At 36.5% G+C, this 12,132-nt stretch overlaps 1 protein-coding gene across 11 annotated transcripts in view; it reads left to right on the top strand.

Annotated features, from left to right (window-relative positions):
- LRRC4C (leucine rich repeat containing 4C) overlaps positions 1-12,132 on the top strand; it is a 426,317-nt gene that overhangs the window by 122,844 nt on the left and 291,341 nt on the right. For 8 of the 11 annotated variants that reach the window (XR_014947114.1, XR_014947120.1, XR_014947115.1 and 5 more), the window contains one exon: positions 11,487-11,601. The exons of the other annotated variants lie outside the window; for them this stretch is intronic. The gene's annotated coding sequence lies outside the window, so the exon portion shown is untranslated. The remainder of the gene's footprint in view (positions 1-11,486; positions 11,602-12,132) is intronic. 11 annotated transcript variants of the gene reach the window in all.

Raw genomic sequence — 12,132 nt, 5'->3', positions numbered from 1 at the left:
TCTCTTACTTTTAATGCCTTCTGATAGAATGTACTTTTGAAGCAGGCAGCTTGTGGTATTAATCCATTGCCAGATGTTCCCGTGTCAGGATGATGATAGAAAGAAATGGCAGGGAATACGCAGATTATGGGTTCTCTTATTGAATAATTGTCATTTTGTATTTGTATGCTTGGTAGTTAATAATAGTTAATAAATAAATAAGACATAAAAAAATTAGCTTAGTCCTAGGTGGTGTTGATGTCTAAGTGATTTTCAGAAGTATCTTCTGCCTCTGGTACTGAGAAGTAAAGCCATTATCCTACCATAGAGTGCAATAAGGATAAAACACATGGTATGTGATGCAAACTTCGTGGATGTTATTAGGCTGTCGTATTATTCTTTTCCCCTGCCCCAATGCAGAACAGCAATAAAAACTGCATTCATATTTGCTGGGTGACTTTGCAGTCACTGAGGCTTTTCTTCCTTTTTATAGATTTTTTTATTTTTTTTTTAGTTTCATTTTTATTGCCAAACTAAGAAAGGTCAATTCAGTCATATGTAAACTAGTGAATACTTGACACTTTTATTTATTCATTTATTTTGTATGGTGGTGGTATTTGTTTGCTTTTGAAAATCTTCATTGTAATACGTTGAGGAGTGGGTCTGGAAATAGAGTGCAATGTATGCCATACTTAGCATAGGCACAGCCACAGGCAAGAGAGGCAAGGTGTTGGACATCAGAAAAAGAGATCCTGCTTTGTGCACGTCATCAGATGATGGCCAGTCTGTATGCAGAGTGCTGCTTATTAGGGATTTTCCCTTCAGATGTGTATTAGCAGTTTATATTGACAAGCAGTAGATGGAAGTAAGCTCTTCATTCTCTTCTAGCTATAAACCTAAGTGAAGGCTGCAGCAGTAACACAGTCCAAGGATGGACTTATGGAACTTCTCCTAAATATGGTGCCACTCAAGAGGAAATAGAGAAAAAAAATATCTTCAAAACCTTTTTAGGCACCTTTGTTTTGTTCATACTTTGCTGCAGCAGTTATATTTGGTACTTCCTATGAATGCTGAAAGGGAGAATTATTCTTGAGGAATTAAAAATAATTAAGGAATAAATTATCACTAATTAATATATAAACTGCATGACTCTTACAATATAAGTAGTATGGATATTACCTCATGCTTCCAAGGAAATCATCTGTCGTGTGAATGGCACCTGTTTGGGGACTGTATCTGGAATGCTTCCACTGAATTTTCTTTCCTGCATTATTCTGTGTTCTTCATGCTCCCATAAATTCTCATACAAGTAAGGATCACGGACTGAAAACTGTAGCCAAATTTCTAGAGAACACATATACCCAAAGGCTTTGATTTGCTTGTTCTGTTTGGATTTGGTCTCTTGTGTAAGGCTTCTGTGATTCTATGATTCCTCACCGCTCTCTACAGTGCCTTATACCTACCTGGCTGTGAAAGGCGCAGGGCTGCAGGCAGTTTCCTCCCTGGCATGTTTAAAGGAGCAATGTGCAGCAAGTGTGGTGCTTGAGGCTGAGCGCTTTGCTGGGATGGTGCTTTTAGGACATGGCCAACAAAGCAATCTGATGGATAAGCAGTGGTAGGTCCTTTACTGTGAATGCTAACATTTGAAATCAGAGATAAACACATAGAACGAAACAAATCAATGTTGCCTAGATAAAGAATTATGTGCCTGTGGGATTTGTCTTTAACTTTTGAAAGATTTTGCAGTGGCAGGATGGAAACAAACCTCACAAAATAAGGAAATCCTTGGTTTGGCGGGGAGACAGGAGGAAGATCCAACTTTCTGCCTGAAGCAGCCAGGCTTCAACAGTGTGGGAGAAAGGGGAAATGTTCATTTAAAAATGTTTACTGACAAATTATTATTTAATGTTCTAAATATCCTGGCCTATTTCTTAAGGATATAAAGTCCTGTGATTAAATATTTACAGTTGCTGGGCCAGTTTGAGGTTTGTGGGTAGGATGTGAGGGTGGATGGAGCATTGTCTGACCTAGATATATATGAAGTGTTGCTCTCTGATAGTATATGGTCTGAAAGGGCTGATTGCTGAAGATAACCAGCATTTTGTGTCAAAAACGGAGTGCTTGTGAGATATTTTAAAAAAAAATAAAAATCTTGGTGAAGCACTCAAGCTCTTCCAGAATTGTTTCCTAAGTCTAATTGACTTTTTATGCAAAGCATTGCTGCTGCGTGTTGCATAATATTCAGTGAACTACAACAATATAGTCTCCTCTAGTGTATCTCTAAAAGAATTGTTTTCCCTGCATGCAGCAAAGGAGCAGAGATGGTAAGGAACAAGGGCTCCTGAGAGAAATAACATACCAGAGGCTTTTATGGAATTACTAATTAATTATTCTCTTGGGAGACGTGATTTTTTTTCTGTTTATCTGAAAAAGATGGCTTTTGTGCAAGAAAATGTCACAGTAGCTAATTTTTAATGGGCTGTTAGTTGATAGAGTGCTTGGGAACTGCCATGTTTACCCAATATAGCTGGCTTTTCTTTCATTATAATTTACAGTGGAACTACATCTCCCTTAGACCTTCTTCAGCTATTCACTCATTCACATGCTGCTTGATGTTTCTACCTGTGTCTCAACAGGATGCAATGCTTTAAACTGACCACTTGGCAAACCTGCAGAAATTGAAAACTTTACATTCATTGATTGTGTTTGAATTGTTCTTCCAAAGGAGTAATTTGAGCTTTTTTGCTCTTTGGCTTTGCAGTTTATTTATTTATTTAGTTTTAAAGTTTTCTACAATCCATAGTTTATCCTGTGTTGATTTTTTTGCTTGAACAAGAATTTCAGATAAGTATAATATTGTTTCATGAACTACTTTTTGTACTTCTGAAATAAGAAGATAAGTTTAAAAACATCTTGGAATGTGTACACCCATGCTCTTTCATATCATAAAATTCTATTGCAATTTACATAACCACAGACTGTATGCTGTATACTGATCATTCCACTTGCTATTAACTGGGACAGATCTGCTGGTAGAAATATGCTTTCACATCGTTGATTAATTCTTTTCTCTCATATTCATAACTAATGAAGAATTTAATCTTAGTTTATAAAAATTAGCATTTTTAGCTCTGAACATTTCACTGCAGAGACAGATTTTATAATTATTTCAACAGTTTGACTTATGTAAAAGCTAGAAAATATTTAGGAAGTTTTATTATGCAAAAACTGGAAAGCAGAGGGAAAAGAGACTTCAGATTCCCCTTTGTAGTATCATTAGCTACATATGATCTTCCACCTGGGGATTTTAATGTTATAAGTGTTAAATTGGTATACCATAAGATGCCTTTGTGGATCAGGTTTGCTTCACAGGGAAGACAGTAAAATATGCTGGATGGCCATGAATTCAAAGACAGACATTTAGGGAAACAAGTCTGTTCTAGTTAAAGATATGAGCAACTGCTCTGAAAATCACTTTGCTGGAACACAGAACCATAACTCTAATTTTACAGGCAACCCACCACAGCAAGGCTAGAGGGAAGGCTTTATTAAAAAGAGTGCTTTGGTAAAAGGAAGTGGCATATTATTGCTTTTCTCTGAGCAAAAACTGACTCCTTCATGTATTTCCAAGAATAAGACTGGCAAATGGGACAAGGCAAAAAAAAAAAAACAAAACAAAAACAGTTATATTTAAAAGGAATTTGCAGAGAGACTAAGACAAACTCTTTTAAATGTAACAAGAAGCCTGAAGCAGTGGAGATGGAGAATATTCTCACAGCATATTTGCAAGAATGGAGTTAATGGCAGGACCAGACAGCATCACTGGAGCATAGCTGCACTAGAGGCAATCTGTAGCTCTAAAGGTAGACCATGAGCCTAATCAAACCTGATATAACACTCTGTAAAGTCAAACTGAAGCAGAAAATCATGTCTGTTTTGTATTTATTTATTTATTTTTCTTCATGCACCTTTTAATAAGCAGTGATAGCATTTTAGAAGGTGGAACAAAACTGACCTATGGGACTCAATTTACATGTCTGTCACGTCTCCCTGGTCTCTTGGGACTGAGTGTATTTAAGCCAAAATACAGCATGAAGGATCAGATCAAGGCTGAGGAGACAATGGGATTACTGGGGGTATTCTGAATAATGGGATTATGTGTCTCAGTACTCAGAAAAGCATAACAGGATATTCAAAGTATGCTATGTATCTTGGGCTAAGGACAGAACCTGGGTTTCAGCCAAATGAGAGATGTTCAAGGGACCGGGGGTTGGCACTCAGCCTGAAAACTGCCCTGAAAAAGGACGCATAACCATGTCTGTGAAAGCAACATTGTTCATCTTAAAGCATTTCTAGCATTTTTCTTTTTACTTCAGTAGGGGGAGATGGGTATAATATCCCTTACTCTCCCTCTGGTCTAACAGGAAAAGCTAAAGATAAACAAGGTTGAGAAATGGCTCAATTGTCTGTAACGAAAAAAATGCACTCAGTGGACACTTTCATTTTACAGCTATTACCCTTAGGACCCTCCTTATTCTCTCAACTAGCTTTTCTTGATGATTAAAGTCTTGACTGATCATTATTCTCTGAGGTACTTTGGCAGGATTTATGGCTTTGAAGTGGTCTTCACATATGCTGTTCTGCTAAACTACTTTGCTCCTTTTCTTCTTTTTCTTTCTTTCCTCCTTTTTTCCCCCTCTTTTCTTTTTACCACCCTGAACCCCTGCCTGGACACCTCACACAACTAGAAAGGGTCATTTGGGCTTGAGCTTTAATAAAACTGAAATCATAGGAGTTCTGCTTGGGAGGGGGAGGGGAGGGAGAGGGGACAAGAAAAAAAAAAAAGCATAGGAGAGCAATTTAATACAAAGACAGGTGGTAAAAGACAGAATCACAGCGTTTTACATGATGCTTCCTGGGTGAAGTTTAATATCTCTATTTCTGAAGTCTTTTCTGTTTTTTTTTTTTTTTTTTTTTTTTTTTTTTTTTTTTTTGTGTGTGTGTGTGTGTGTGATTGTGTGATCAAATCTTGATCAAGTCTACAGTGTATTGTTGGTTGTGAGACCACAACTGTCTATTAAATGAGAAATAATACTATCGCAAATTCTAAACTTGAAGCTAAAGAATATTTTAAGGTTCCGATGATCAAATGTTCAAAAACTGAGCCATCATGGTTGGAGTTGCCTGTGATCTTTAGAGAAGTGCCAAAACAGACAGGATAAATTTCCCTACCCAGTATTTGTTTCTCAGAAACAAGGAGAACATTCTGTACCAGTCACAGTGCCTTAAGTTAGTCTTCAAGATCATCTACTCATTTGATTCCCTGCTGAGGCTACAACTGTGTGAACCGGAAAAAGAAAGACTTTTGTGTCCTGCTCTGATACTAGGAAACCTTTTAAAGATCTTGTTTTTCTCACTGCTTAGGAACGACAGCTTTAGATTTGGTAGTTTCAAGAAAAGGACAGGAGACAGAATTACCTGTTCCCTTGTCAAGTGTCCTCATACTTGAAATGTACTTTGTGCAACCATTACAGCTTTTACACTGCAATGTCAGTATAGCTTCTTTTGTTGTCAGGGCTTCCAACTCAAATGCAGAGGTGAGCTGTTAAGTACTCTTGATGATCTGGGTTACAGGCTTTACCTTTCCTGCTGTAGTACCCTCCTCTCCATTCTTAACTTGTTCCATACATCAGTCTGTGTCTCCCTAGATAGCCATATATATATATATATTTTTTTTTTCCTGTTACCCTTGACAATCTCCCTACCATTGCCTATACCCCAAAACTAAGCAGTGTTTGGGATATCATAGCGCAACTAGCCTGTGGGCCAGCATATCTGCTACATGGATGGAAGCCCCATGGGGAGGATGGCTACGAAACAGCCAGCCTCTTGGGCTAAATGGGTGCCAGCTGGCTTACTTTTTAGCATCGCTGTCTGTTGGCTAAGATACATGAGCTATCTGACTACTTAGCTGTTCACCCAAAATGTACGTACTGCATTATTTCCTTCCTTTCTTTTTTTCTTGCCCCTCTCCTCTCTCCCCAAGCTCTAATAGTGAGGTAACTGCAGCTTTTCTGCAATCTTTTGTCTGTAGTCTCAGCCTGCTGTTTTCATTGTGCTTATTTGAATTATGATTACGGGGTTATTCATAAGAATAAGATCTGTCATCTTTTTATTTCCTGAAGAATTTTCAACACTCACTATTGCTGCAAGTCAGTCTGATTCAAGAGCAGGTAGCGACTCTGTCTTCTACCCCTCCCCTGCCCCCTTTTCAATGAATTTTTTAAAACAAAAGAAGCAAATACTCACACATAGTAATAGCTTTGATATGTGTGTGGGGAGAACTTATAGAACCAACATAACAGCATCTCCTGCTAGTCTAAAACAATTAGCTGCTTGATAAATGCTGTGGCTCAGTTCCTATCCTGTCACAAAAGACTTGTGAACAGTTTGGATGGCTCATGTAATGTGTCTTCCTCTTGGCAGAGTGTCTGTGGTTAACACTTCTACTATCAAGTAGCAAAATTCAAGGACTTAAAAGCTGCAGAGAATGTGGTATGTGAATTTCAACCTGCTCATTCACCTTGTACCCTTGGAGAGATTAATTTTCTGCTACTTGACACATGCTGAGCCCTGAGACATTCATAAACATTCTTGGTCTGTGTTAGATTGTTAACAGAAAGAGCTCAGTTTTTTTTCTTTAAAAAAAATAATATAATCATCAACAAAAAAACAGAACTTTCATTTATTTTTCAGATGCCTAAGCATACGTTCCTACATGTGTTGGCTGAAATTTGTTGTCTTGAGATAATGAATGCGTGTACGTGCATGAAATTTAAAAGGCAGTGTGTCTGTGAGGACAAGCTGATGGCACAGTGTCTCACAGGGTCTGTGTTCTTTCCCTGTTCAAGATCTGGTGAAAGAAACGTGTTAGTATCATGGTACAAACATCTTTTCATACAAAAACTTAGGAGATTTACTAATTCTTATCTATGCCTACATTTTGAGACAGAATATTCTTCAACAGCAACTCTTAAAAACATGGTAATAACCAGGAATTAATTACTGAATTGTTAGTTTATACCCCAGACAGGACAAAGCAGAATAATTTATCCTGCCTAACTCATCCTTAATTATGGTGGCTTTAATCTTACCCACCATTCTAAAGATAGAAATTCAGTCTACTTTTGTCTGTTTGTGTTTCTGAAGTCTCTCTAACATATACATGTGTTTGGGAAAAGTGCTCCTTTGTCAAGGATGTAATGACCATCTTTGTATTTTAGGAAAAAAACAAAAGAAAGGAAAATCATAACCTTCAAGAGGATATGAAAGAATACAAATCATCCTGTTCTGTATCAGTGTTTAGATACTTAATTCAACTTGGGGAAAAAAGAAATAAATAAATCAAGGGAGCTGTCTGTCTGAGTGGCTTTGTAAGTTCTTACTGTCCCCATAGAAATTTAATTCAAATGAGGTGGAAGTTTTGGATCTCTCTTGCTAAATAAAATGTGCACAAATTTAAAGGGAAGCAAATAACCAAACCCTCATGTTTTGACCTAATTCACAGCATTTTAAGGTCAGTACTGAACTATAGGTGTTTTGGTGGTCAACTGTGGTGCTCAGCCTACCTTTGGATTTAGGGATAATGGGATCCGGGTCAGAATTAAATTTATCTCTGCTTGTACCTGAATTTGGATGTCTGTTGAGTGACAGCTGTAAACTGCTTTGATCCATGATATTGTTAATGCAATAATTTGTATATTATGGCTGTGGTAAGTTTTATATAGTTAGTACTAGGGTAATGGTTTCTCCCTCCAGCCAGCATTCATAATCCAAAAAAAAAACCAGGAAGGTGGCCCAAGTACAAAACTGTTTTAGTAGTAATGCTTTGCACGTTTTACATCTTTCAAAGTGAACAGCAGTGTTCATGGAGCACTTCGTGGAACATGCTTTGAGTCAAAACTCTGATTTTAAGAGGGTAAATTTTAAAGATGTCATGGATGACACTTGTACTCATACCGTACCTGTTGTTAGTGATGCATATAATAGATAGCTGCATTAACCCAGCTCTATCAAGTTCAGCAAATTGGATGGCATACTTCTATTGATATTTTAGTGACCTTTCTTTTAAACATCTTCAAGTTTGGCTGCCGAGTCTGAACGCTCAAACTTGCAACCGTTCCTAATGGAAATTGCATATGTAACACCTTTTCAAAACTGGTCTCTTAACTAGACACACGGGTTACGTTTATCATACTTCCTTCTGTAAATTCACAACATGTCATTTGGAGATCCTCTTGCTCCTTTTCTGCAGTTTGCAAATGACATTGAAATCTTTTGTGATTCCGTGTATGGAGTTATAGGGGAAAAAACATAAGTAAATGGAATTTTTCATTTAAACATGAAGAAGAGAATGCATGGAGTAAATGTGGGTTGCCACGTAATAGTTCAGAGACTTTGATTCTGCAGGGAGGTTTAAACTGTTATTAGTGAAAACCTTCTAATCTGTATGAGTGGAAGTCGATTACTGATGTAAGTACTAGAGACTAGGAGGTTGGCAACTTTTTCTGCTCAGACTTAAAACTCCCATGGGCAATGAGATATCCAGCAAGGATTTTGAGTTAGCTTGTCTGCCAGCATTCCTAATCTGCTTATGTTATGATGGATTTGGTTGCATAATATTTTTCCCCTCTATATTGCAAGCTGCAGGGTTTGAGTTCTTGCTTTCGTCATGAGAAAAGAATGCTGTCTCAGCTATCCCATTATAGTCCTTTTGCCTCTACAGAAAAAAGAGAGGTTAGAGGTTTACCGAGGAGATTTCACAGTGATGTAGTGTCAGGGGTTATGTTGCTCACACAACCAGCAGAATGAGTCAAAAGAAGAGACAGAGAATGAACTTTCACCTGTCCTTTTGGAATAACCTTAGCAAAACCAAATCTGGCTACTATTTTAGTAACATTTATGGAACTAAAAAATGGAGTGCTTTGCCCTTTGACCGAGTCATTAACCCATCCTGACAGTGAAAAACAGAGGTGGAGGTGTGATGCAAGACACACCTAGAATTTAAGTGCAAAAATACTTATGTTAAAGAAAAGGGAAGCTTCTGTCTTCTCTGAGACAGGAAATTCTTAAATAACAGCATCCGTTCTTTCAAGATTATATAGTTTATAGGAATAAGTGTATGCAAAAGGAGAAACATGCTTAACTAACTGAGAGGTGGTAGAAGATGAGAACGGTTTAGTTCTAAATTGTGAGGTTTATGACATAAAAGAAACTGAGATTTTAAATCACCTTTTGTCAGACCACTGATTAGTTTTACAAAGTTCAGAAGTGTTGACCTGAATAAGTCTGAAATGATTCAAGTTATAGCTTAAATCATTTTCCATCATGAATTAAATAAGCCTAAATGGCTATTTTTTGTCAATCAGCATTTGTTCTAAATTTATTATGAGTTATTTGATCTTGAATGGGTGTATAGTAACTTAGCAATGTGTGCCGTTCTTGCCAACTTACAAATATATTAAATGTAAATTGTGCCAATATGTTTTCTTGCTCAAATTTTTCTGCTTCCAAATTACTATGCATTCATGGCTTTTATGCAGTACCCTTGAAAATGGCATTGGACATATGCTCTCAAATATTTTCATCTGTCGTTTTTTGCAGTTTTTACACTCTTCTCTGTTCTCTGATGGAATTTATCCATTCATTAATTATGCCCAACAGTGGTCAGAATGAATGCTTGGTAGCAATTAAACTCAGCAGTTACGTTTTCACTAAACCTAAGTAATTTGTGAAGTTACATAGTGAAAAGACATGTATTGACCGATGGCGACATGAATTTGTTGAATTGTTTCATGCATCTATTTGTGAAATTCAGCAATGGGAATGTGTTGGAGGCATTTCATACATACTTTTCCTTAGCAGTGTTCAGTGTTGGTCACAGTTGCACTGTTAACTGGTGGTTGTATATCTTAGATCTGAAAATGAGCTGAAGTGACTTCTTATGTATAGAATACAGAAAGAGATTAGTGCTATGTGTATGGAGTGGAATCTGGTAACATTTGGTAACATTCCTCCTTCTCAGACATGCAGAATATATAAAACAGCCTTCTGTATGAAAGCCCGGTTATACATTATAAATAAATATCATCCGTAATAGTCATAAATAACTCTTCACTTTTAATATGTAATTAACATTGAATAGAAACTAGTAACCCAGCTGAATATTTATACCTCATTTCAAGACTGATTTTATCTTCTTTAATTACACAATCAAGCAGTTAAAATATGGTTAGAAATTTGGAGTTTGGCACAGTAATTTTTAGCTAAGAATTCCCCATAAGCTCTTTATAATTCAATCAGTAAAAACCATTAATGTTGACTTATTCTTCTGCTTTAGACACCAAATAAGCAATGTGTATTTTTAGGGTAAACTCCTATGGTATATTCATAATACCAGCTATAATGATTTGTTTTCTTCTTCATCCTGAACCAGAACACATTAATTTGCCCCAAAGTGGAAGAGCATAAATACAGTTACGTGAAATTCCCAGTCATGTAAATTATTCCTTTCTTGTTCCAGTTCCATGTATGTGGCCAGAAGACAATCCTGCTATAAGTGCTGAAAACTTTCATGTGATCAGTGGAGAATTCATTCAGCCATACCTATGCCTGTGCTGAGTGGCCTCCCTAGCATGAACATGCAGAAGAGAATGATTAGCTGAGTCTGCTTGTAAGAAATCTAATGGATGTTAGATGAGAAAACTGATCCGGGAGGTTAGATGTTGCAGTTATAAGTTTGTCCTCACGCCTCCACTGGAATTTCACACTGTGTTAGGTCACAGCATATGACCAGGACCAATTCGGAGGAGCAGGCTACTGGCTGTGTTATGACATGATGACATAAGTGCAGAGTTACAGAGCTGATATTTAAAAAATCTATACTGCTGCATTTCTGTGTGTCTTTAAGCATAAGACACTTAAATTTTTAATGTTGTGTCTAAATTAATGTCTGAATTTAAAAGTATTTGTGTGCCTTTATTTTCTCAACTATAGCATAACATTATGTGCTGAATGCAATGAAGTTCATATGATTTGTTATTACAGAGTTCTTAAAGGTACTGTCCAGGGAAGGCTTCAGTAAAAGCAGAACTGAGCTGCGGCAAGATGTATGTGTTCACAATTATTTGTTTCAAGTATGTTGCTACAGATGCATATACTATTCTCCATTCCATGCACTAGAGGATGATACTTGCGCACTGAAATATCTACGAAGCTAATTTTATGCTCAGTACCTGCATTTTATCAACACATTATAGATAGTTGTTATGATTTGCATTTTACATATATTTATTATTAGTATATTTCACACTGAGTTTGAAAATTCAGTGTACATTATGCAGAATAAGGGTACAGTAGGTCTAGAAAACAGGCAATATTTCCATTGCTAATTATTTTATTTTTAAATTGTTGTTTTTTCTTTCTTTTTTTTTTTTCTTCTGTTGCAGTCAAAGAAGACATTTGAAGAACTTTCACTTCTAAAAGAAGTTGAATACTTTTAATGCTACTTAAAACTTCTTCCTGCCCACTTCTCCTAGATATAATACGAGTTACTAGAAACAGGTCTGTTCTTTTATGATTTTATTCTTTTATGACTCCAAGTCTCCTTGAAGTTTCACATTTATGATAAAAAAATTATATGTTTTTAGTACTCTTGGATTCTTAATTGAAGACATACATGTACAAATTAATTAGATCTTATTTGGTTTCACTAAGCGTACAAATTTGTGACTATTGTCACCCTTCCTCTAGGTATGTAATACTTTGAGATTTTATCCACTCAGATAATTACATCACATGTAAGTTTTGTGCTTGCAGAAGTGTCAGATTAGAGTCTGTATTTATCTTATGTGTAGTTTGTTTTATAGGGTCCCTGATAATGAAAATCACATTTCTCATAATGTAACACTTGTGTGGGTTTTATTCGATATATAAATCCCTACTGTGCAGTCGAACTTTATTTACACATAAGCAACAGTGTAATAACTACTGGACATACTGTGACGTTATAACAAAGTGGACCTTACTGCTTTTTTTTGCTTTTGTGACTTACTTTGAAAAATATTTTCTAGATGTTCATGAAGCCACGTATTT

This window comes from Coturnix japonica, chromosome 5 (genome assembly GCF_054131305.1).
Source record: "Coturnix japonica strain WE chromosome 5, WE-NBRP24, whole genome shotgun sequence".
NCBI lineage: Eukaryota > Metazoa > Chordata > Aves > Galliformes > Phasianidae > Coturnix > Coturnix japonica.
The sequence above is the reverse complement of the archived record's forward strand: the minus strand, read 5'-3'. Positions and strand labels throughout refer to the sequence as shown.